Source organism: Cygnus atratus, chromosome 1 (genome assembly GCF_013377495.2).
Source record: "Cygnus atratus isolate AKBS03 ecotype Queensland, Australia chromosome 1, CAtr_DNAZoo_HiC_assembly, whole genome shotgun sequence".
Taxonomy (NCBI): Eukaryota; Metazoa; Chordata; class Aves; order Anseriformes; family Anatidae; genus Cygnus; species Cygnus atratus.
Window position 1 is genome coordinate 8,369,664 of NC_066362.1, and position 26,709 is coordinate 8,396,372.

Below are 26,709 nucleotides of genomic sequence, written 5' to 3' on the forward strand. Positions count from 1 at the left end.
TCACTTAATCTAATCAAGTGTGATCTCCTTAGTTCATGTCCTTTCACTATTTCTGCACAGGAAATGGGAAATTACTTAGAAATTGTCTTTGTCTTTGAACCATGAAATGTTTCTTTGGAGAGTTAGTTTGTTTTATTTTATTTTTTTAGTGCTGTCCCTATCTACCACTTCTGATCTGCTCTGGTAGGTATTAATCAACCCTACCTTAATAAAAAGTGTATCTTTCCACACAGATTCCTTAAATCATTCATATAAAGTACAGTAACTTTTAAAACAACTTTTAAAAAATCAGTACTTTTTCAGAGGTTTATGATATAAAACATTTTCTTTTGCAAAGCAGAGATTAATTTTTCTGACAGAAACTCAGTGAAGGACAGAAGATATTCTTTTCTGAGACAAAAAGTTATTGATTACCTCACTGATCGTATCACACCTCACTGTGTGAAGCATCAGCTTCTCTCTCAAATTATTTTCAGCATTTAGTTGAGTTAGAAGATCAAAGGTATATACTCCGTGTATATACTTTTCTTTAGTACTTCATCCTTCCAGCTTTTGACCTTGCTCTGGTCCTGCATACCATGAAGTCTGCTTAAATGCATCTTTGGCACCCGTGTTGTAACTGCTTGATTTGTGACTATACTATGTCTATTCATCTTGACTATTTTCACAGCATCAGTACAGATACTGCAGAGAAGTATACTTGGCATTCTCCACAAGTGTCCAAAGAAAGTCAAAGACAACTTCAGTATTACTTTTTCCATGATTTAAATCTTGGTATGAACAATGAATTAGCATACAATTCTCATTAAAAGATAATTTATTTGCAGCATGACTTGAGAAGTTATTTTGAAACTAATAGAACGACTCGCAAAATAAACATTATTACAAATGCCTGAATTAGACTAATATCAAAAGAGGATCCTGTCTTCTATAGGATTGTTCATGTAAGTGATTACTCATGTAACAATGTTAAAGCTTAATAAAGTAACACACCATTAAGCATATAAAATCAGCTTGCTTTTTAGTATTCCTTAAAGGTTAATTATGTTAATTTTGTTTGATATTTTATGCTGGCATGCCATCAATCTATCAGGTTTGATTTTTATTTCAGGTGTGTTACATCTTTGTCTATTCCACCTAATTTATTGTGAGGTTAGCTTGTCTGCTTGTAACTCAATTTTTTAATGAAGACAGCAATGTTATATCTAGACAACACAAACTGTGCTAGTGTTGGCTGAGGTGATCGATACTATCTCCACAAGACAGAGAAATAAAGTCTCTAGGTTTGTTATTTCTGTCTGGTTACTAGAATACTTAAAGATCCAAGAGTTTTTACTACATTTGTATTAATGTAGTAAAAAATATTGTATTCCTTAATAAATGTGGGTTTTATTGTTGTTGTTTTTAATACTGTATTTTATGTACACTTTGTCTCTAGGACATACTTTATGAAGTTAATGGGTAAGACAATCTCCTATTTGTTGGTCATCCTCAGCAAACTTAAATGAGAAATTCTTGATGTGTGTCATGGAGCGATACATGTAATTTTTGTGTCTGAAAGCAGATTAGGAAAATAAAAAGTCCCTGTATGTAGAACATAGAATACTCTGAAATTCAAAAAGATGAACACAGTTGGCTTTATATTCCCATATAGTATGTGCCCCTCAAGTAGAAATGAAGTAGCTTATTCCAAGTTGCATGCTTTCTTTGGAAATGGATGTTGGACATTGCAGAACAACAAAAGAGAGGACTGAGCTTCATCTTTCCTCATTTCATCCTGTTGCAGAATGCAATGTCTTTCAACAGACAATTCAAATAAGTAACCTTAAACATTTGCATTTGGAGAGAAGGTTTCCAAGCTCCCACAGCTCTACTCAGTCACAGCTCATTGCTCCTAACTTTGTTTTCTCTTTCAAGATGGATTTTATCAAGCTTCCCGCTTATTTCACAGCCCACAAGCTTTGCCAGCTGTCCTTGCATAATGCAAAACTCAAGGCTGTTACCTATTCAAAAATCAAAGCATTCTTTGAATGCAGCCTTTAAAGATGACCCCTTTGCAGACTTTTAGGAAGGATATTAAACATAGTTAGTAGAGGAGACCATAAGAGGTAAATAAGATAGTCCTCTATTTTTTAAATGGTCAAACCAAGCAAACAAAATATACGGATATAGCTTTGATAGCAAACCACCTTCTGTCAACAGCATGTTTCAGTTGGAAGGAGCTCTTGACGCTTGTCATGCTTGGGGTGTCTAATGGTCTCTTCTGTCAGAAGAAAATTGGGTTCCTAGTAAAACGTTTGCTCTAAAACTGCATAAAAACTAATGACTGTATAAAGCTATGTACATTACCGGAAGCTACAGTCTGCTAGGAGAATGGCTTTTTATTTGGAGGTTTGATATCATCATGCTGTCAAGGGCCTCACATTGGCTGTTGGCAGACAGGGCAATGAGTTCATTGTGTATTTTATTGCAGAAAACCTCAAAGCCAGCCTGCGGCTTGGTCCCCAGTGAACTATGATAATTTTAACAATGATGTTCATTCTGAAATTATCTAATCAGAAAGTTTAGCTTCATCACGTTGCTGAATGCCCTTCAAACTTGGGAATGACCATTCAGAACTGGGAGTGAATGTGGCTATTGCTTATATTACTTCTGAAAAGCCATAGTAATGGACCACATAGCACAAGCTGGGACAAAAATGTAAAATAACTTCCTTCTAAATCAAATATTAGAAGGAAAAAATCCTATAAAATATAGTTATATAAGCCAATACATAAATCAAATTTTCAGCTCTGTAAGAAGAAGAAATTATGTGGTTTATACAGAAGCAGCCACTTCTTTCTTCACAGGGGAATTCTCTACAAGAAAAATGCCCTTCTGCCATTAGAGACCAAAGCAAGGCAACAAATCAGGTAGTGGAGGCACCTCTCTGGTCTCTTTTATATTCAAAGAGATTCTAAAATTAATTTCCTTGCCAGGGCTAACAATAACTGCCAAATGTCAGCTTCTACTATACCTTTACATTGTCACATGGGCACTGTGAAGGCCTGCAGCTCCCTGGCCTGAGGTTGGAGGTCTGAGGTCTAGGATTGCCAGCCAGGGCTTGGTGGCCAGGGCCTGTCCTCTCCAGGCCAGGCAAAAGGAGAAGCTGGGGACAGCCAGGGCACCTCGAGCCCCAGGCACGTCCTTGAAGATGGGGACAGGCCAATTCCGGAACAAGATGTTGGCCTGCAGGTAGGCCTGGTTTAGAGGCGGCCGTGGCCGGGCAGGGCTATGGCCAAGATGGATGCAGTATCCTACGGGCTCACTGGAGCAGAAACCAATGGCCCTGGGGAGTTGGAATGAGGTCGTGGAAATGGGCAGTGTAGGGGGAGCCCTGCGGGTGGTGAGGGTTGCACATACCTGTTGATGCCCTCAGGGCCCTGACAGATGGGAGAGTGAGATGAAAGTACAAAAACATTTTCCATTTTCATTCCTTGCCTGGTTAGGCTTTACGACACTGCCCTAAAGCCCTCTTCAGTAAATAGGCTAGAAGAAATGAAAGGTGGAAGGCAAGAGAAGTCCATGCAAATTTCTTCTGGAGCAGAGGTTCCTGAAATTTCTCTCAGAAAATGCTACCCCCACCTTTTCCCATCACTGGCTGGAATATAAATAACGTAGCTCATTCTCCAGTTGCTAAGCTTTTAAAAAGGGAATAAAATTAAACTAGCCTCACTTAATTGATTTTCTCACCCTAAAACAGCCCTCCAGATATCTTATGCTCTTGACCTTCTTGTATGCAAGGTATCAACTCCCTTTTTATCTTGAATGTGTGAAGTATGTATTTAAATAAATGTGATTTTACAGCAATTACATAGTATAAAACTGGTGCCTTGGGTTATAAACCACTCATTGTTGAGAATTTGTGGAGAAAATCAGGTGAGACACAAGTTCAACTAACATAAATACATAAAATTGTGTTCATGATCCTTCAAATGAGCATGTGTAACTATTCATGGACAGTGGTGACCATGGTGAATCTGGGAGCCAGAGCAAAGAATTGGTTGCATTTTGGATGGAAGAATATTTTTGACTGCAATTTGGATGAGAGCTCCATCTTCTTGTCTTCTTGTGCCTTTCAAAATTTCACTTGGAACTAACTTTTTTTTTTTTTTTTTAATCTTAAAAAAAGTGAAGTGGATTAAAGCAATGTTTGTTTTTCTGTTTACCGCCTTCTCCAAGCTTAAGCCCACAGGCTATTTTACTCTTGATGTTTTCTTCTACAAGGAAGTGAAATGACTGCTTGCTGTACTGTGCAGACTAAGGTTGACCCAAGTGGAAATAGTCACAGAATTACAGAAAAATTGTGGTTAGAAGGGAATTCTGGAGGTCTTCTGGTCCAACCCCCCTGCTCAAACAGTAGTACCAGGTTGCCCAGGAGCATTTGAGCAGGTTGTCCAGGACAATTTCCTGACGGCTTTTGAATATCTCCAAGGAGGGAGACTCCACAATCTCTATTGGCAACCAGTTCCAGTGATCTGTTGCCCTCACAGTTAAGTGTTTGATGGTCAGATGCAACCTCCTGTGTTTCAGTCTGTGCCCGTCACCTCTTGCTTTCTCACTAGTTAAGAGTTTTATGTTTAAGTTTCTTTGTTTTTCCTGATTTTGTTTTCAGATAAACTTCTTATGCCATTTTGTTTGCTTCTGAGTTTGATTTATACTTATGCATACCTAATCTAATGAATACTTCATGGGATTTCAACTAGTACAGATGTGAGTTGGAATCAGGGCCATCTCTAGTATTTGGAACTTACACTGAAATCTATATTATGATACAGATTAGTAATAAACATTTGCATTTATGAATTGCACATTATATTATAAATCTATCCATACTAAAGAAATATCTGAATGCTCTGAAATGTATAAAGAATGTAAACAAAGTTATCATCAAATCCTTTATTTAAATGCGGAAAACATTTGACATGTAAGAATACCTGTAGTAAAAATTAAAATAATAATAATAAAAAAAAGCTGAAATATTTTTAAAGTGTAAATCTGTTTTTCAAAAGATTGTTGTGAAGGCATTTGAAGTTCCTGTATTTCAAGGTAAAAAAAGAAAGTAAAAATATTACCATCTTGTCTAAACAGGCTCTTGAATTTGACATCTTCTATAGGCTAGGGCAACACTGTAGGAGCTCTGACTGTAGAAGCTCAAAATCTGTGTCTTCTCCTTTATGGTTTGAGCCTTTGGAGAATATTATAATACATATCTTTAAAATAACCAAGTTATCTAGCCACTCCCAGTTTAGAGAGTAAAATTCTGGATGCTAATGATTTCAAGAACATGGTGTTCAAAGAACCAGAGAAACAATAAAGCCTAACATTCCCTTAAGGACCATCATTGCCTTAATAGAGGATTTCCCTGAGGTTTATGGCCATCTAGTAATATTGCTTCACTTCTCTGTCTTGAATTAGGCCCAAAGAAAAGGGAAGCTGATGAAACAGAGTTCACTAAAAGGTAAAGCAACTCTTCACATTTCACCTTTTCTAATTTTCCTCCCATTTCATACTCTGTATGTTCAATAGTTTGTTAATATTATTAACTTTGATAAAGGACATAAAAGTACATTAACATTAGTATTGCTTTAAGAAATGGAAGAATTTATCCTGCCTTTTAAGGCACCTTACAGAATGCAAAGGGCTATACAAAATCTAATTTATGCTCATCAGCCTTGAGCCACTTCATTATAAATGGTATAGCAGCAACTCAAATCCCAAGGAGATGGATGCTTATCTATCACCCCTCAGGGCTGCCTCAGTAAATTTGACCTCATTGACACATTGGAGACTCTGTTGCTAATTACAATTGGACTAGAATTGCACTTTAGGACAGACATCAGTCCAGAGCACCACACAGACAGGATGGAAGGCAGGATACCTTGATTCCCCACAACCACCTCAATAGCTTCTTGGCTGCACTCCATCTGGAAACAAGCTATGTAACCAGTGGCATATGGAGGTGTCTTATGCACGGTTTATGTGCCTGGCTCAGATTCAGATTGAAATTGCTGCCAAACCACAGAAAGTACGACGCATGTGTCATTTGTGTGTTTGGAATGGAAAAGGAGGAGGTTCTGGCAAAGAATTCAAGGCACCACAGGCTCCAGCTAGTATTATATTCTCAGGTTAAGGTTGAGATTCAGAGAGGCATTTATAAACCCCACATGTAGTTTAGGTGAAATGCAGACACTTGAGTCCGAGTCGTTAGGACACCTCCTGGGAAAGGGAAATGAGTACACAGTACAAGCATTTGTACACTATATATTTTATCTGATGTCTCTTTAACAGAAAATTTATGAATAGTATCTTAGCATTCAAGTTTCTACACATAGAATGTTCTGAATTCGGCCCCTCTGTTTTGATTTCTCATGTTTGAACACGTCATGAATTTCAGCAGAGTTACTTCAAGAAATAATCTTTCAGCCTTACATCTTACCTGGTGGTTATTAGAGTTTCCTGCAGAGGAAGAGACTCAAATCTGCAGTTTTCCATACCAAACTCTTATTATCTAGTGAAAACTCCTAAAACCATAAGGCTGTTACATACGTTTGTAGATGTCACTGATTAACAAACTCTAATGTCTCTGGTATATCTCTGAAAAACAATACACTTTTTTTGAAAATCTGAACTAATCTGAACATTAGATTAGGTATGTGTAAGTATAAATCAAACTCAGAAGCATAAAAAATCAGTGCTGAATGGGTTTCTACAACATGTACTTTAGGGTGCCTCAGGTGTTTCTTGCTCAGAATATTAACAACATCAATCAAGAACTCTTTTCACTCGATGTATAAAAAATACAAGTGCCCAAGTGAATAGCAATAATGTTACTCAGTAAGCCCGCCAGTGTCAGTCACACCATAGTGATGCTTAACTCTCTGACAGTGGGAGTCCAAGTTCATGTGAGCACTCCAGTCAAACTTCTGTTTGTTAGCTTGTTAGCAGCACTTCCCAGACATTTTTTTTTCCTAGTCAAAATTTGGCAAAAGTAGCTACTTGCCTGACATATCTTTCACCAACAACCTTGTTGAATTTGAAAGGTAGGTCATCTCTTAAAATATACTCAGATCCTGTGTAATTGTGCTTGAGAGTTCTTGGCCAATAAGAACTGCAGGAGAGGGAGAAAAACAGAAAAAAAAATCACTACATATGCAGGTGACTTACAGAAGTTCAGCATTATTAATTTCAATAAGCAGTTCAACAATTGGAACACCATATTTTGTACATGGTGCAACACTAAATGCAGGAGCCAACAACCTGGTTTTATTAGCATGAAAGAGTGCACCTGTCATTGTCCTGAGTACCTGCTCTATTTTTCACGGCCTGTACAAGCAGACTATTTTTTGGACTATTTTTTATGGCCTGTATAAGTGATTTAAAAAAAAAAAATTAAACTTTGGTGTTCTAACAAACATGGGAAGGTATGAAAACAAAAAGCAGTTGGACTTTTCCATTATGGGAACAGATTTAAAAATGGAAGAAAACAAATCAGAGATATGTCTGGAGTACAATAACAAAAGTGAAGCTTTTAGTCCCTGGAAAACTTTATTTTATGAATTAGCATTTTGTAACCTGAAATTTCATTCATTATTAAGAGTGTTAATGGAGAAAAAAATTAGAAAATATATAAACATTATTTCATCTTGTTATTAAAGAAGATATTTTCTGGCTTTCTTGAAACAATTGAACAATACTTTTCACATTCTGGTAATTTCTGTCCCACAATTTGACAGTGTATCTTTAAAAACACCTCTTAAACTTCACTTTTGAGTTCATTTGGTTTGGACTTTGGATTCATTCTGGTATGATATAAGGAAACTGGTGAAACAGTGTTTTCCATAACCTCTCTTATATCTCCATATATAAACAAATGCTCAGATTCAAGGGTTGAAACACTTCTACTGTTTTTTGCCAAATGTTACTATAGAGTGTCATTTACAGAAAACCCAGAGGAGATTTTTGTCTTTATGGATTTCTGTGTTCTGCCACTGTAAGTTATCATAATTACAGTAATTAATCCTCACCTTTTCTTTCCAGGGGAAAAAAAATCTGGATAAAGTTGTGCACTTTTTACAGCAAAATATAGACTTGCTGATAGACGCTATGACAGAGACTGGCTTCAGAATTTGGTGATACATTAGTTAAGCTTAATGTGGGATAATATATGAAAAAACTTATGCTTTTCTGTTGTTCTGTTTTCTGGATCATGATATTGTGTAGTTTCTTCTGAGAGTGATCAATATCCCCTTACTCCTTGGTAAAATTAAAATAATGCAGCTGATGTTTATCAGTGACATATCTTGTGATCCAGATTTCCAATAGTTTTACAGAGATCAAGCTTGTCTAGTGGAATTATTTCCCACTTAAATGCATTTCAAAGAAAAGCTAGACTAACTACTGACATTCATGCTGTCATCTTTCACAAAACTGTCCCCTGAGATTTCAGCTATAAAGATCAATCACTATCTTGTAGGTTACATATGACACATAGTGTTCTTGTGAAGCCTGATATGCTCCAGATGTAAAGTGAGCTCGTTGTATGCCTGCTAATGGAGATTGTCTCCTTTACTGACAAATCTGGATTATTTTGTATTCATAAATACTGCTTGCACAACACATGCACTGCTGCAAATTATAGCGTGGATCTGTGTTTGTCAGATCAATAGAAAAAAAGCATAAATGACTCAAGTGGGAGTTTCTCCCCCCGCCCCCCCCCCCCCCCCCCCCCCCCATCCCACCTCCTGATTCTTTCACATGGGAACTGGTTCCTCTAGGATTTCTTATGGAATTCCTGCATTTCTTAACTAGGACCAAGTCTGATGAAGCACATTAGCTGTCTCTGCACTAGTAAATGAAATCTCTTCAGGGTCATTCTCTGCTACTGTGCTCAGCTCTAATCAAGTGGCCTGTACCCTTGTTGGTAAACTCAGCCTCCAAATCACACTGTCTGTCTGCAAACCACTTACTGGGAATCAGCCCTGATTTTTCTTAATTCTCAAACCATGTCCAATTGTGCTAGCTGGCCCAGACCAGTACCATGCTCAGCCAGTACCATGTTAAGAGACCATTTTAATATTAAGACCTATAACCAGGAATGTTCCATGGTCCTAACTATTATATATCTGTCCATAATATCTGATTGTAGCTTCATACATAAAATAAAGTGATCTGTGAAACGAAAGTAATAGGATAATTGTAAGCACAAAGGAATTCAGATACAGGCAAATTTAATGGAGCTATTCCTAGCAATTGTGATTTTTAAAAAGTATAATAAATATTTTACAAACAGTGGTCTGTCTGTTCATTGGAAATGAATGTTTCTTAATAGAAATTGGGTTTTATTTGTACAGAACATAATTAAATTTTGATTTTTCTCTTGTGTAGTATAAGATATTGTTCCTTCTATATTTTTGGTCCTGGTGAAAGATTTTAAAACAGTACTTCAGCCCCGTTTGTTCTTCTTTTGAGAGATCAAAAGTAGATCTATTTATATTGTTTTCGTAATAAATAATAAAATCTCCTACATGGTCTGATCCTATACCACTTGCATGAATTGGCCTATCAATTTATATTGATGTCAGATCAAGACTCAGATTAAGTCAGAAGAAACCTTTCTGTTGCTTTCCACAGACTTTAATGTAGACTCTTGTGTGCCAACAATTCTTCTTTGAGTGAGTAATCTAAAGCCATGTTAGTGACATCTGGCATTTTTTGACATCTGGATTAATTCTCAGTGCAGTGTTCAACAGTTAAAAGCAGTAAAGACTTCCTGTTCTTTGACATCTGTGTCAAGAGAGTTAAACAAACTCAAATTCATCCATAATAGTTAGTCAAGGTATAAACAAATTTATATCAAACACCTATCTAGGAAACATTTTGGATTCTAGCCCTTACAAGAAACATCAGTATATGGCAGAAATACAAATGTGTGCAGTCTAGAGGCAAATTACAAAGAGACAGAGAGAAAGAGAACGGAAGGGAAGGGAAGGGAAGGGAAGGGAAGGGAAGGGAAGGGAAGGGAAGGGAAGGGAAGGGAAGAAAAAAGAAAAGAAGAAAGAAAAGAAGAAAGGAAAGGAAAGGAAAGGAAAGGAAAGGAAAGGAAAGGAAAGGAAAGGAAAGGAAAGGAAAGGAAAGGAAAGGAAAGGAAAGGAAAGGAAAGGAAAGGAAAGGAAAGGAAAGGAAAGGAAAGGAAAGGAAAGGAAAGGAAAGGAAAGGAAAGGAAAGGAAAGGAAAGGAAAGAGAATGTATTTTCTAAGATATAATTCTTGAACCTCATCAGTATTACATGGGAATTCCTTTTTTCCCCATTTCATTACAATCAGTTAAAACCTTACTTTCCTTCTGTAAGCTTCATCCAATTTTTTCAATATATGTTGGGCCTTTTTAAATGCCAGTGCTAATAAACACCTCATTTTAAATGAAAGGGTATAAAGCTTTTAAGGTAAGGTATTGTAAATGTGACAGATGATGAATCTCAGCATGATTACATAAATCAACCTGGACCTGTTTTTCAGCATCTGATGTATTTATTAGCTTCCATGGATTTCAGTGAGTTCTGAACTTCTTTGAGAAACTACATCTTTTTTGAAATGATTTGTATTATCATCTGTCTGTCATCAATGTTTTCAAAATTTAAAATTAAAAATCCCTAAATACCTTACTTTGATTTGCATGTGATATATATTAGCTCAGAGTGGTTGGCAACTGCTGTCCCTCACAAGTTCTAGCATCTAAAGCTCCATCTCACTCCTATTTTAGAATATAAAAATAAATTTCAAATAATTAATACTACTAATATTAATAAATTATAATTTCAGAGCTCTTCTGTTTTTACAACAAAGAACTGGCACCAGTTTACAATTTGATACATATGATATATGATCTCTATCCTTCCCACATTATAGCTTCTCCTTTGCCATGTACTTTCCAGTGTTCAGTTCTCAGACTTTGCAGTGTAGACAACTTTGTGTTTCACAGTGCTTCTTCTCTTCATTCATAGCAGCTCAGCATCTGCTACAGAAATTCTTTTCATGGGAAAAGTAATAGTAGGGAAAAGTGTGATGTGTTTTCTGTGCAAGCCAACATCTGGAAATTCAAAATTGCACACATCCTGGAACCATTGACATCTCAGATAACTACCACAAAATCGTTCAGATTTGACAGTGAATGACAGTAGTACAGTAGTGATCCAACTCTTTGTTCTGTCCATATTTGATCTCATGATTAAAAAACTAGTGCTAAGAACTGACTAACAAGCCATTTGAATGCATGGAGTTTATTAATCATACAAACCCAAAGAACTATGCTATTCATTTTTGTGTACCAGGCATGTAATTATTTGCAGATTAAAGGCGGATCTGGTAGCAAAGCATATCAAATTGCCTTATATTTTCTACTTTAAAATTCTGTTTTCAATCATATTCCCTTTCTAAATTTTAACTGGCTGCCTTGCAATTTAACACCAGGTGTTTGCCAGAGGCTGAATTTATGTGGAAAATATCAGTAAATCTGTTTAGTATTTTGTTCAGAACAGGGTCAGAGGACAATGGAAATTCCATGGAAAGGTGCTGAATTATATATATATATATATATGTATATAAACTTTTTTCCTCAAACTTTCAGATAAAGAGCTTTTGCTTTGTGAGTCAGCTGTCTTGGATACTGCATACTGCCAAACTGAGAGAACAAGTAAACATTTCTCAAGTGTTTCTCCTAACAGATTAGAAGAATGATTTTTAACAATCATTTTGAGTGAAAGGTGTGGCTATCTATGTATAAAGAAGGGCTTTGTGGTTATTTTCTGAAGTTATTTGAATGAAAAAAAAATGGAATTGATCAGTGGCTACATGCTTGCAACTGTTCCTTACACATAAAAATTCATTGTTTTTAAAAACCTTTTTGGGGAATATAACGATCATGCATCCCCACTGCAAAATTCTAATTTCAACAGATCTTTTCAAAGCTGGTGACTGTCAGCTGTGTAACAATACCTCAGGTATTGTCTTTCAGCATCACAGGAGTTATAGCTTTCTGACTAAATCTTGGGATACTGGAATAAAAATAAATAATAAAAGGGAAATTTTCATCTTTTATACATCTACATGTTGCCCAAAAAATATATGAATTGGCTGCTCATTTTGCTTTGCCAAATGGAAAGTTTTAAACTATTAAAAATCATGTAAGGTTGAATGTTGTACTAACACTGCTAATGCAAATGTAATATTTTGCCCACTGAAAATCTGGTCTGTAGCTTGCACACAAGCTCCTCCATGAGGAGCTGAGAATTATTACAACAGAAAAGAAGTGCCTCATTCATTGCTTATGCCAAAACCATCTCTGAGTTCTTTCTTCTGATCTGTTGTTACTAATAATGAATGACTCTTGTTCTTGAACTTTTTGCATTGGCCCCAAATACTAAAATACTGGGTGTTTTTTTCTAGTAACAGTGTCATTCAGAAGTCCAGAGACAGTCTAATTCAAAACTCTTCTGGATCAGCTGTGTATTCACATCAGCCAGCCCTTTTCTCAAACAACTTCCAAGTCAATCCTGGCTCCAAGGTGAAGAAAACTGAGAAAGTGAAGAACTGGTGTATCTGTTCTTTCTTTCATAGTCTAGCTTCACACACAATATTTGACCTGGATGAAAGGAGATAAAGAAATGAAAGAAGACGTTCAGAGAATTGCACCTCAGTGTCAAAGGTACAAAAAGTCACCTTTTCTGCTATGTCCATCTGAAGAGAGGGTCTACAGGGAGTATAGCTCCTTATTTCTTAAATTATTATTTCATTCTTTTTAAATTATTCCTGAAGTATAAGATGAGCAAAACAGAAAAGCAGACAAAGCTCAAGCACATAACCAATGACAAGCTATAGCTTATACTTCTTTACATAATAGTGCAGCATGCTCTTAACAGGCAGTGAAGATGCTGCCAAGCATTTCAAATTATCAGAACAAAACTGGGGTAACTGTTTTCCAGAAGACCCCCAGAGCTACACCCTTTCACTCCAACAGAAACCATATTTCACTCCAACAGAAGCCTGGCACAAACTTTTCTTGTGAAAGACCTACAGTGTTTGTGGTATTGATGTCTAGGGGTAGCAGCGTTGGAGTATGTCTGACAACCTGATAAAAATGTTTTTTTTTGTTTTGAGCTTTGGGCATCTTGTGAAAAAAAAAATAAATATCTGAAACCTCCTTTTTATATCAAGGCAATTTTAAAATCAGTGGGTTTTTTTTGCTAATTTTTCCACATTAACACATCACTAGTTATGACTAGTTATGAAAAAAAATAATAATAAAAAAAGAAGAAGAATGAAGATAACAGTGTATGAGAATCTGGCTTACGGATGTGTGGGATGGGAGACATGAAATGTCCCTGAACTCAGAGAGGAGTGAAGACAGAGCAGTACTGGTTTTATAAAACTAAATTATTGAATTAAAACCTGAGGGGCTTATATGGGAAATTCTGTTCAGTTATATAAAATGACCCTGTAAAAGAAAGAAAGAGAGAGAGAGAGGGAGAAAGGGAAAGAGAGAGAGAGTATATGTGTGCTTGCACATGCTAAGTAGGGGTGTGTGGAGAAGGATTTTGAGTCTATCTGGAATTTTAACTATCCTTACTATAAAATTCTACATGATTATTTATAAAGTCCTGTGAAATGAAAATCATTCTCTATTAACTTTAAACTGAACTTATTGAGTGTCAGACTAACCTTTTTTGTTTCATCTTTATTTTATTTGTAGGATTTTTCCAAGGGAGTGATGCTAATCTGGGTTTCTATAACTGTATCTAGACAGATAGGTCATGGTTAATTTTAATATAAATAAAATAATAATAATAAAAAAATCCCTTGAACTTTATCATCAAAAAATTCATAATTGGGCAAGGTGGATAACATTGTAAAGGAATTTCAAGTAGAAACAAATATTATTGAAGATTTTCTCAATTATTATTGCATATCATTTTTTATTAGTCTATTATTTTTTCAGAAATACTAACATTGTGCATTTTAAGCAGATCTTACAGAACAATAGCTAAACACTGAGTCTACATTTGTAATAATCCTAAACAAGACTAAGCTGTTCAACTGTTCAGAACAAACTATGAGGACTACAAATGGAGCTTCACAATGGCAGAAGAGAGGGGGACAATCACCTCCCTCCACCTGCTGGCACTCCTCTGTTGATGCAGCCCAGGATGTAGTTGGCCTTCTGGGTGGCAAGTGCACTATGATGGCTCATGTTGAGCTTTTCATCCACCAGAATCCCCAAGTCTCTCTCCACAGGGCTGCTCTCAATGAGTTCTTCTCTCAGTCTTTACTCCTGTCTGGGATTGCCCCAACCCATGTGCAGCACCTTGCACTTGGACTTGCTGAACCTCATTAGGTTCACACAGCCTCATTTCTCAAGCTTTTTCAGGTCCCTTGGATGGCATCCCTTCCTTCTGTTGTATCAACTGCACCACTCAGCTTGGTGTCACCTGCTGAGGCTGCATTTGATCCCACTTTCTTTATAATTGATAAAGATATTAAACAGTAGCAGTCCCAAGATGGACACCTGACAGACACCACTCATCATTGGCTCCCACCTGGACATAGAGCTGTTGACTGTAATTCTCTGGCTAAACCTTTCCAGCCAATTCCTTATCTATCAAATAGTCCACCCTTCAAATCCATGTCTCTGCAATTTAGAGATCAGGATGTCATGTGGGATTGCGTCAAAGGCCTTACAGAAGTTCAGGTAGGTGACATCGGTTGGTCTTCCCTTGTTGAGTGATGCAGTCACTCCATCATAGGAGGCTACCAGATTGGTCAGGAACAATTTATCCTTGGTGAAGCCATGCTGGCAGGCATACCTTGTCTTGCATATGCCTTAGTATTGCTTGTGGGAAGATCTTTTCCGTTATCTTGCCAGGCACAGAGGTAAGATGCAACGCTCTGTAGTTCCCCGAATGCTTCTCTCTACCCTTTTTAGAAATGAGAGTCATGTTTCCTTTTTTCCTGTCACTAGGTACTTCATCTGACTGCCATGTCTTTTCAAATTTGATAGAGTTGTTTGGTGACTACATCAGCCAGACCCTGGGATGCGTGTCATTGGGTTCTATAAAATTGTACATGTTCATTTTCATCAGGTGGTCTCGAACCTGCTCTTTGCTTACAGTAGGAGGGACTTTGCTTCCCCAACTCCCACCTAGAGATTCATGGACGTGAGAGACATGGGAAGCCTGATTGGCAGTGAAGGCTAAGGCAAAGATGTTGTTGAGTACCTCAGCCTTCTCCATGTCTGTTGTTACCAGTTCTCCCTTCTCACGTATCAGAGGGCATACACTCTTCTTGGCCTTTCTTTTCTGAACAATTTACCTGTAAGATCCCTTCTTGTTACTCTTTGTATCCCTTACAAAGTTCTGTTCCATATGTACCTTGGCTTTCCTGTTCCCATCCCTGCACAACCAGACACCATCCCAGTATTTTTTCCAGGCCACATGTCCCTGCTTCCACTGCCTGTGCATTTCCTTCTTGCACCTCAGTTTGACTAGCATGTCCTTGCTCAGCTGTCCTGGTTTCCTGCCTTCCCTGCTTTGAATCATAGAATTATTAAGGTTGGAAAAGACCTCCAAGATCATCTGGTCCAACCGGCCCCTACCACCAATATTACCCACTATTCCTTACACAAGGAAATGGAGAGCTCTTGCACTCTAAGAAAAGTGTGCCAGAGTTGCCAGCTCTGGTCAGTTCCTCTGACCCTAAGGACAGTGTCCCAGAGAATCTCATCCACTAATTCTTTAAACAGCTGGAATTTTGCTCTTCAGGGTTCAGGGTGCTGACTTTGCCAAGTCTGTATTCCAAAGTATTGAATTCCCCAAATAGAGATATGAAGTATGAATCTCAATATAAAGACTATGCCATAGCATTCAGGCAAAGCTGTATGTGTTAGGTAGTTTCATCAAAATAGTAATCTCCATATCTCCATTATTTTTTTTCTAAACATCTCCCAGCCTTTTCTGCAGGTGAAAAAGAGTTTGTACCTCAAAATTCAGCCTATCATTATCTGTAAAAGAAGTTAACGCCTAGCATTTTGAGTGCAAAGTCAGCAGTGTCAACACTGCTGTCCACGCTTTCCTTCAGCTTTGAATTTGCAATATGTTCAGCACAGGCAAATCCCTTTGTTTGAGGCAACAATGCTGCAGCTAACATTATATCTGTACCACAATGTATAGATTACACTGACAACTACTGTATAGTACAGTTGTGTGGCAACAGATGCCTCATAATTTGGGGTCTTATCAGAAGATCAGTGGGATTTCAGAAGTCTTCTAGAAGGCCAAAAATACACAGTTATAAACAAATATTTGTTATAAAACAAAAAAACAAAGTTTTATAACTGATACAGTTTTATAACTGATATAAAGTTTTATAATTGATACAGTTATAAAACAAAGTTTTATAACTGTATCAATAAGATTATATGGCAAGACTAATGCATATTACAACGGAAGAAGCCCTATTTTATCACATTGTCTATGTTACTCTGTACAAGATGCTCTTGAATTGCCAGCAGTTGGTTGCCTTTCTGCTTGATTACAAAATCACTTTGGAAACTATTACACACAAAGTGAAGAAAACAGACAATACCATTAAGGGCTGAAGATGAAGATAGCGTTTCAGTCCCTGTGGAAGGGTGAAGCTGTCAAGGGGAAATGGACTTAAGCTTCATGCCTGCAGGTTCTTGGTCTTAATAAAGAAAGAAGAATATAACTGTCAGTGCAGTGCGCAAACAGATCCATCTCAAACAAAATGATTGTGAAAAATTTTGGCTCCACAACCTACACTGAAGACAAATTACTCTCTTCCACCTTAGTTACTTTATATCCTGCAGATAATTTGAGAAGGGAAAAGCTGCCAAAGAGAGACCACTGACCTAATAAATGGAATAAATCTGTCACTGCTGTTGTCAGTTTCCAATCTTCTCTGGCACCACTTTTAGGTACCGTATTAGGAGCAAAATGAGGCTTGTGAAACATCAGTTCCATTAAAATGAACACAGAAAACTTCACCTATAGAAACTGCTTGCATTACCTGGAGTGTATCTGCAGCAATTTCAAGAAAGTTGCTTGCATTTGTCAGGAGATAAGCATTTTTAACACTTGAAAAGGCCTTTCTTTAGACTCTCATCCAAACCAAATCTCTACCAGAACATGTCTTGAAATACAGCGTATGAATCAAAAGCAAGGAAATTCTGCTTGCATTAATTTCAATTAAGCATAGTACTAGAACAACAGACTAAAGTTTCAGAAACAATCAAATGCTTACTATTAAATTTTGTATTATTGTATGACACCAAGCTGGCATAACCCAATGTAAAACTCTGTGAGTCAGTAGCACTGTGTTGCCTTTTCCTCTTTTACTAGAGCTGATGAAGTGAAGGACTGTGAAGCTGAGATGAGGAATGCTGAGCAGAATGTCTGTGTACTTCAAAAACTGAGACAAGAACTGGAGTATATTTCATGTCCATGGAGATGGGGAAGGGCTTTTCAGTGACTGTCTATAAATGGCTCTGCAGACCTACGCAGACATAAGGCCCAAATAGTCCTTCATTCTGTTTTGGTGTGTATGCTTGTTTGTTTTTTAATAACACAACAGCTAAGAGGGGTAGAAGAAACATGACCAACCATAAAAGAAAGAAAAAAAAAGGAAAAAAAGTGGGAAAATGCACACAACACAGAAATGTGAACAGTGTGGCTGCTTGGCTCCTGTTTCTGCTCTCTGGATAGAAGTCCAGTAGTGCAACATATAAATGTACATCCAGTAGCTTGTACTTTTAATCCTATTTGCAGGTTAGCCCAGCTTGAAGTTCACTAGCTTTCACACATACCCACTCAGAATAAAGAGCACAGTCACACAGAAGATAACTAGAAACAGGGTTTAATGAGAAGACAGAGCAGACTGGGGTGATGAAATGCAGGGCTCAGTCTGACAAGCATAAAGACAAAAGACACCTGAACAGCTTTTCCCTCGTTTCCTCTCCATTTTTTTCATGCATGTTCCTTCCCAATTTACCTTGACTACTTTCTTTCCCCACCTTTTGTCCTTCCCTCAACTTCCCATAGTAAGTCTCATACATCCCCACAACACATTTAAAATACCCTGAAATATTTTATGCAATCCCCAAATATTGCAGACAAATCCTCTACACATGTAGACAAAAGCCTTTTCTGTATACAAGGTGGTCTGGGAGGGCACTCTGGGAGGGCATCCCCTCTGGGGATGATGGCCTCACAATTGTGCTTGGATAGCCCCAGGTATCCAAAAACAAGCTGGTCGAGGGTGCTCTAGCCCTGAAACTATAGGGTTCCTCAGCATGGCATTGTTCCACTGATCTTCACAGTGTGTTTGTGTTCTCATTGATTAGTTTTTAATCACATAACTGTAATTCCCAACTAATGATTTGCATGAGACAAAGATTGTTCTCCAAAGCCATAAAATGCTATGTTCTTCAGCATCACTGCTTTGTCAGATCAGTGTCTCCGAATATTTTTCTCTCAGTCTTTATCCACTTTAATGTTTGTTACTTATTAATGTTACCTATATGTGTGAACATGGCATGGATGTATGAACTACTGTCACCAGTCAGATGCTGAGTACAGCCCACCTCTTCCCAGAAGGACCTTGAGAAATGTCTGTCACATTTCCCTCTATTCTTCCTTTTTTTCCTGCCTCCTCAATTAATGGTAATAGTTTTTCTGTTTCTATTTCCTACTCCATTCTACACAGCTCCCATACAGAGTTTTTTTCATTCTTTTATCTTTAGAAAGTAGTGTTAGCAATATAATAATGACATATATAATAATGACTTAATAAAAATGGCTATAGCAACTTATATTATTTTTGTTTTCTGGATTTGGGCACTGAAAATGAAAATGGAAAAAGCAGAAAATGGGACAGTTCTCTTAAATGTTTCTTTCCATTTCCACTTCCATTATACTTTTAATTAAATTGTGGGGCACTGTATTTCCAAAAATGTGACTTTACTTAATGAATTATGAAGTGTTATTCTAACTTTTCATAGAAATCACATATGACATATGATGATAAACTTGTTGTTTAGCAGTGACTAATCTGTCACTTTGTGTGGGATTCATTTCAAGATTAAGACACCTACATTTAGCTCTCTTTATGAGCTAAATGTATAAGATCTCATAGTTAATGGCATTCTAACCAATACAGCCAATGGAGGCTGCCAGAACAACCATGAGACATCAGCACATGGCTGCTAAACACGCCACAGGACCTGTGGGAGAGCTGTGCTCTTCAGAGAGAGTGAGTGGGGGCCAGTTCAGTTGCAAAAAACTAAAAACATTGGAGAGACTTTTGAATTTCAAAAACATCCTTACAGGCCTAGCAGATACGATGAAGGGCATAAAGTAGATTGCCATTCCCTGAGGGGAAAAAAAATGGAAAAAGTAAAAAAGAAAAGTTAAGGAAACATTTTATCACTAGCAACACTAGATAGGTAAAAATGAATAATCAACGAGGAACTCTTAGAGCACTGTAATTTATCTGCCCTGTAGGTCAAATGAAACACTTCAACACTTAATGACAATGTTTAGACAAATAAATTGAACTCCAGACTCTCAGTTCCCCTCATAAGGTCTATGGCATCTGCATAGAGTCTTAAATTCAGGTGACAGTACTTTGAAGTCTGAACAAAACACACCTTGATTTTTCTTAAATAAGAACTTCTATCATGAGAAAAACAAAACAAAAAACAAAACAAAACAAAAAGCTGTAAGATAATAACAATAATTGCTTGGCCCTCAGAAATACACAGTTGAATTAACTGGTTACTTTGCTTATTGAATTAACATGATCAGGCACCCATATTCAAAGTACCATTTTATTTGAAATGAATGTTTTCTAACTTTAAGTCGATGTGGAGATCTAAGAATGAGAGAAACACAAGGCGATCTGCCTTCTAACTTGAATGTTCAGCAACATTTGTCTTAAAAAGTTTTCAAAGTCTTTAACAAGAAAATACAAATTATTTTCTCAGACCACAGTCTTGCTTCCAATCAAGTAATAGAAATTGAAACTTCTTAGGTACATTAAAGGGCTCTAAGAGTGAAGTGTTTCTCACTGATTGTTCATTGTTAGCAATCCTTTGATTTTTGTGATGAAGTGACAAGTGACTCCATAGTTTTTATTTCATTTTTATTCGTGAAAGAAAATTGTCATAGTTCCTTAATATGAGGAGAGTTCCTTTTTTTTTTTGCTTTCCTTTTTTTTTTTTCTTTTTTTAAAGCCACCTCATGTAAAAGTCCTGAGATCAGATCTTCCATTCAAGAAAAATCAATAAAAATACTGTTCAGTGACTCTAATTTACATCAAGAGCCCCATCTTAACTAGGGCTGTGTCAAGTCTTATTCTATACTCTAGGTGCAGTTATTCCATACTTATGTAATTAACACCAGTATTTAGACCTTTGTTTTACTTTGAACAAGTCAATTACTCCGTCTGACTTCTGAAGTTGTAAATTCTACTAATTTAGAATGGCAACTGTGCCATTATTATTTTCAGTACTGAATAACTTTCAGTACTGAAAATAATAAAAGGAAGAAAAGAAAAAACAGTTAAGGGTGTTTATTGTGATTATATATATATATATATATTATTTTACTTTATTTTTCCCCTACATCTATACCCTTTTCTGGAAGAATCCTGTTGTATTTGAAAAACGTGCCTTCTGAGACAGGTAAGTTATACTGTAGATTTTGTAAAGACACATATGGAAGTATCCTCCACAGAGTGTAACAAGAGAATGCTGTCAGTATAGAAAAAACACATTAATATAGACTTTGAAATCTGCTGTTATTGTATCTCTCTTCTAAAAGTGATAACTGAAAATGTTCTTTTTCTCTTGTATACACAGTTCCAAACTTTAAGCACAAATATCTAAATGTAATGAGAAAGCAGATTCTGACACAACTTATCAGGCTTTATTCTGATATTACCCATGTGAGACTTCAGATGAAAAAATAACAAAACTTGTTGCAAGCAGACAAAAAAAAATAATCCTAAAAACAGTTAGTTTTAGCGAGTGAGCCCTGAGGAAAACAAAACTACACATACATGACTAAAGCAAAGTAAATTTGGGGAAGTTTTGATACTTGTCTTGTAGCTGATGGTTGCTTGCCTACTATATAATAGAGTAGCTCCAATAGCTTCAGTGTGCTCAAACCTTCTTCTACTGGATTATGACCTTTTCTTTTGCCTCAAGTCATAGTTTTATATTTCAGAAAGCTGGCTCTCCAAAAGAGAAAGCCAGTTTGCTTGTTTCCATTGTGTTTATTCACTTTTTTATTTCCTGATACTTACCTTCTCTCTGGAATATAATTAAATTTTACAGTGAGCAGAAAGTGCTGATAAACAAGTCTGTTTTGTTGTTGTTTTATTTTCCCTGCATCCATGTTTCACATGATCCATATGAATGCAATGACATGGGGCTCAAACCAATACCATGGACAGCCCCCCCCCGGAAATGGAAGGAAGCTTCACATCTCCATGGCAGCACATCTTCAAATTGCTCCATGTTTCGTCCATGAATATGTTTTTGGTGTTTTTTTTTGTTTGTTTGTTTTGTTTTGTTTTGGGGGGTGGCTATGAACTGTTGTTATATATAATGCTAGACAAATGCCACACTAGGCTTCTCAGACTGTGCAATTTGAACTTTTACCAAACTATTGTCCTAATTATTTACTTTATTAATATACTAAATTTTGCTCATCTGTGAAGACATTTATTATCTTCATTACTGAAACAGATAATTTCCATTAATGAATTAAATTTAATAGAAACCCAGACGTCTTAGTTGAAAAGTTACCACCATCTTTCTCTCTCTCTCTCTCTCTCTCTCTCTCTCTTTTTTTTTTTTTTTTTTTTTTTGACAATTATGGACTAGTTCATTGAATGAAGAATCAAAGAATGAAGCTGGAAAAGATGCAAGTTGTAAAATGCCAGAGCCTGGAATGCAAATTGCTTTCTCTTTCTGTATTTACTTGTTTCTTTAAATCTACTAGTTTTTATATAATGTATCTTTCATGAATAAAAGGAGGTCTTTAAACAGAGAAATACTGTCTTATATTAATTATTGGAAAAGTGTTAAAGCCAAATATCATGTATAATTTTAGCTTAATCTAAATTCAACGATCATCTCTCTCCCACCTGTTAATCATCCTTCACCTCTCTCCCACCTGTTAATTAAAGATAGACAAAAGGTCTAGTCCCTTCCCACAGATCCCTTAGGCTGTGTTGTCTTTCAAAATGATATTGCTTTAAATTACAGAGATGTATGATAGGAGAATATATTATAAAATGAGAAAACTTTGCTGAAGATTGTTGTGCTCTCATTGAAAAAAAAATATTAACTGGAAACCATGAAATTTTAACCCTGTTGCTTTTGCCAGCTTGATTCCATTGGTTGTTTTTCTGAAGAAAATTTATCATAACAATTGCATAGAAAACTAAAATATTTACTCCTTATAAATGATTCTGTTTTTTTGTAAGTTTTAAGATAAATATTTCTCCTCTCTGTGATTTTTCTGTCCAGACCTGATGTTTTTCTCCTTTATGTCATTGCCTTTTTTACATAAGAAATACCCAGATATTAAAGCCAGGATCCCATACCTAGCTTGGAAATTAAAAAAGTAGCTAGGTCTCTGGATTGTCTGTGTGTCTGTGCAAGTTCAGCTGAACAGACGTGTATAAAAAACATCTAAGGCTCATCCCTCAGTGATTTCAGTTTCAGTTTGATGCCTAAATACCTTTCACATTTTTCCCTTAATCTTACTGCATTATGCCCTGTAGAGTAAAAAAAAAACCATCATCTGACCCTTTGGAATACTTTGAGTTAAATAAAATAAAGATGAATAGATGCTTAAGAATCCTGTTTTAACACAAAGACACTCAAGAATTTTGATCTAGTGACTGATTGTGTTTGGAAACAGTAAATCTATGCATATTAGAATTCACGGGTATAGAATAGCAACTGAAAAATAGGGCAAAAGTTGTACTTGACAAAAGTTTGATGGGTGCCTTGAAGTTCTCTGGGTATTTTATACCTGTGAAAAGTATTAGCAAGAACTGAAGAAACTTGATTTTCTGTTCAGCCTATAATCATCACATTATTTCAGTGACACCTCTATCATATAATTCAGAGGGAGAAAGCCTGCTTTGTTTTCTTCTCCATCCTCATAATTTAGGTAAGACTCTAAAAAAATATCTCTGGTGATGCAAAAGACAAGCTGTCAATGAAAGATACATCTTTATCACTTTAGTAAAATTCTGTGCAGGCCTGGAACCATGATATGCTGCTATTAATAAAAGAGAACTACAATGGAGGATTAATAAAAGAAATGCCATCTGTCAGTGTTTTTATTTAAAAGAGCTCATAATAATGCATTGGGAGCAGCCAGAACAAATTGAAATAAGAAAAGTAGTGCAGTGGTGCAATAGCACCACATCCATGAGGTTGCAGAGAGCTACAGATTAAACCTGGCCTGGGAAGGGAGTGCCAGAGAATCAGACAGTGCAGTATTTTCTGTTGAGACTCAGACAGAACACCTCGGTTTTACAGAGGGATAGTGTACCTGGGGAGGCACAGGAGGGTCATTCAGTCTGTTCTGAAGTCTCTGCCTCTCTCTGCACCAGAGAAGCCAGTGCTGCATGATGCAGGCTTAGGGATTGTCTTCAAGGTATTTTGAGAGATGTTTTTCCATTTGGAGATGAAAGTGACACCTCACTGCAGAGGCAGAACAAGATTGTATCTGTTTTAGAGTTCCTCCAAAATCCCCCAACCTGGGCACAGAACAGTCATTCCCTTGAAAGTCCAAATTAAGCATAGGAAATGGAGAACTGCAAAACATATAAACTCAGTCAAATTTTCAGGTGAGTTTAAGTGACTCTGTTTATACTAGATGACGTATAAACTCCTAATAATAGAGGGCTTGGGGATGGGAAGGTACAATTATATCCATTCATGTTCACTTAAGTTTATCTCTGAATGTTTCCATTTCTCTTAATTAATATAAGCATACATAAATATACATAAATATACACACACACTTTAATTGATTTGTCACGTTTTGGGTTATTGTGGTAGTTTTGGAAATAAGGAACTCCACAGAGATTTGCAGATTTCTATCATCAAGGAACACAAACTGGGTGAATCTGGAAGTATGGCAGCTAGAGATCCAGTGTCATATTTGTAACAATCTACTAGTGTCCCTATCCAGAAATAAGAACATTCAGATCTGTTTGCATATCCCAATATGTCCTTAGACTTTGATTAGACAAAGAAGAAAATTGACCATTGTTTTTCCTACAGAAATTACATATTCAATTAACGTTGCTTAGTGAACAAAGAAGAAATTACAGGGTGACTTACTGATGCTCAAACATCAAAAAAATGTGCAGGAAAAAGAAAAAAAAAGAGAGAGAGAGAGAGAGAAGACTTCCTTTCTCTGTTAATACTGACATACTGGCTGAGATTAGATTACAGAAAAGCCTTGGAATGCAAAGCTCTGGAAGAGGTTTCCTGAGGAGGCTGCAATTCTGTCATGGAAGCTTCTATGAAATTCAACACAAGCATCTGTTACAGATGATGAAATTGAACTTGACCCTGTCATTAGGCAATAGTGTAGATTAATATGGGGATCTCTTTCAGCACAGCTGTCTGTCATTATTACATCAATTTCTCCACCAAATTTGTTTATTGACATGTGACAGCCTGCCTAACACAGCTATGAGATATCTGTGCCCTTATACTGTAGCCTGACTCTTGGCTACTGGGATATGAAGACTTTCACTGAAAAATCAAGTCCTTGCTGAGGCTGCTGGATCTGCATTAGTAATCTGTTTAACCACAAAGCAGCTTCCACACAAGGGACTGACAATATGCCTTGGTGTTTTTAGTTTGGAGGATTGCTTCTGGTAAAGCATATTCATCTATACTACATGCTTGAAACAATAGTAGGCCCTAAACTCTTCAGATTTGAAGTAGTCTTGCAACCCTATCAGCTTCTAGATGAAGCTAAAGTTTCTGTTTATTGAATAGCTAGATATGAGTTGCTCAATATTTACCCATCTGTGCCCAACTGATTTATCCATCAGTTCATGGAGGCACACTTTACATGTTGGTGTTATAAGGCAGGAGAAGATCTGAGCCTGCAGACATGGTGTGGGCTTTCTAGTTCAAAACCATTAAGCCCTGAATTGCACTGCGTAATACACTCCCTGTGCGAGTACAGCTCCACAAGGAATCTTATTTATTTATTTATTTATTTATTTTTATGACTTCATACACTTGACATCATCTCAGGTACTGGTTCAGCAACAGAAGAGGCTGCAAGGAGACTGAACATGTTCAAATGTGCATCTTGGCCTGCCAAGAGGTACAGATGTGATGGATCTTTCATGTTCACATTTAAATTGTATTTTCTAGCCTGTTCTGTTATTATGAGCTGAAAGCAACACTTGCATAACGTCAAACATTTAAATATTGGGAAAGAAAAGACTTTAATTCCCACACTTTTCAAGAGCAGTTTTCATCGTTGTTTTTACTGGTTTGCAGTTGTTTCTCCTCCATCTGTTCCAGTGGTATTTCTCAATGTAGGATTTCTTTTGTGTACAGTACTTACGTCCACTTAGCTATTACCTTTAGGCTAGACATTTCTCTAAGGCTAGTGGAAGAAGCAAAGACTTCATGTCTGGAACGCATAAGAAAATAAACTCTAACTGTTGTAATTTTCAGGAATCCAGTGAAACGGTAAAAACAGCTTTGAAATAAGTATTTTGGCATCCAGATCTTATTGAAAAATAAGGACTTATCCTAAAAAGGCTTTACCAATACAAGAAAGCACTTTTGAAACCAATCATAGAATACTGTATGAGCCTGTGGTGAAGACAAGGCTGTGGAGACTACCAGTATTGTTCTCTATGCTGGATTGAATCAGACTTCTCGTATCAAACTTCCCAGAGTTACCCAAACTACCAATCCATTCAGCATTCTTGAGTTCAACTTCTATGCTTTATTTGTAGGTCTGTCACTAGATGGTTGAGCCAGTATTGTAGATGTTAGTAAAAATCCACAAGATATTCCCCACCCGGGAATAAGAAATAGATCTATTTTCCCTGCAAAGGACAATGAATTTGCAAGGGAACTGTGCAGAAACAACGAGTGAAGACAGTTATGAACAGTGATCAAGCAGATTATTTATTATGTTTTATTGCTGTCCAGTATGATATCATCATGTCCTGGGTGGTTCACTCGGTTTTTATTCCACTAATTATGTCTATCTGTTAAACTCAAGATGTCATAAAGATTGTCTAGACAATATCTCTCTTCATGTCCAGCATCCACTATAATAGATTTTTTTGCCATTAGGTATAAGTTCTCATTATTAATATCAGAGTAAGTTACTATGGCTGTCTCAGAAGACCAAGAGTGAGACCTAGCAGGTCTCACTAACTAGAATGTTAGAAAGATTCAACATAAAATTATGCACAGACTTCTCTTTTGAAATCGGTGGAGGTCTAAGGTACAGTTTTCCTTTTATGCTATACATCATACTTTAAAAGTCATACTTTCGGACTCAGATATGGACACGTCTTAGCC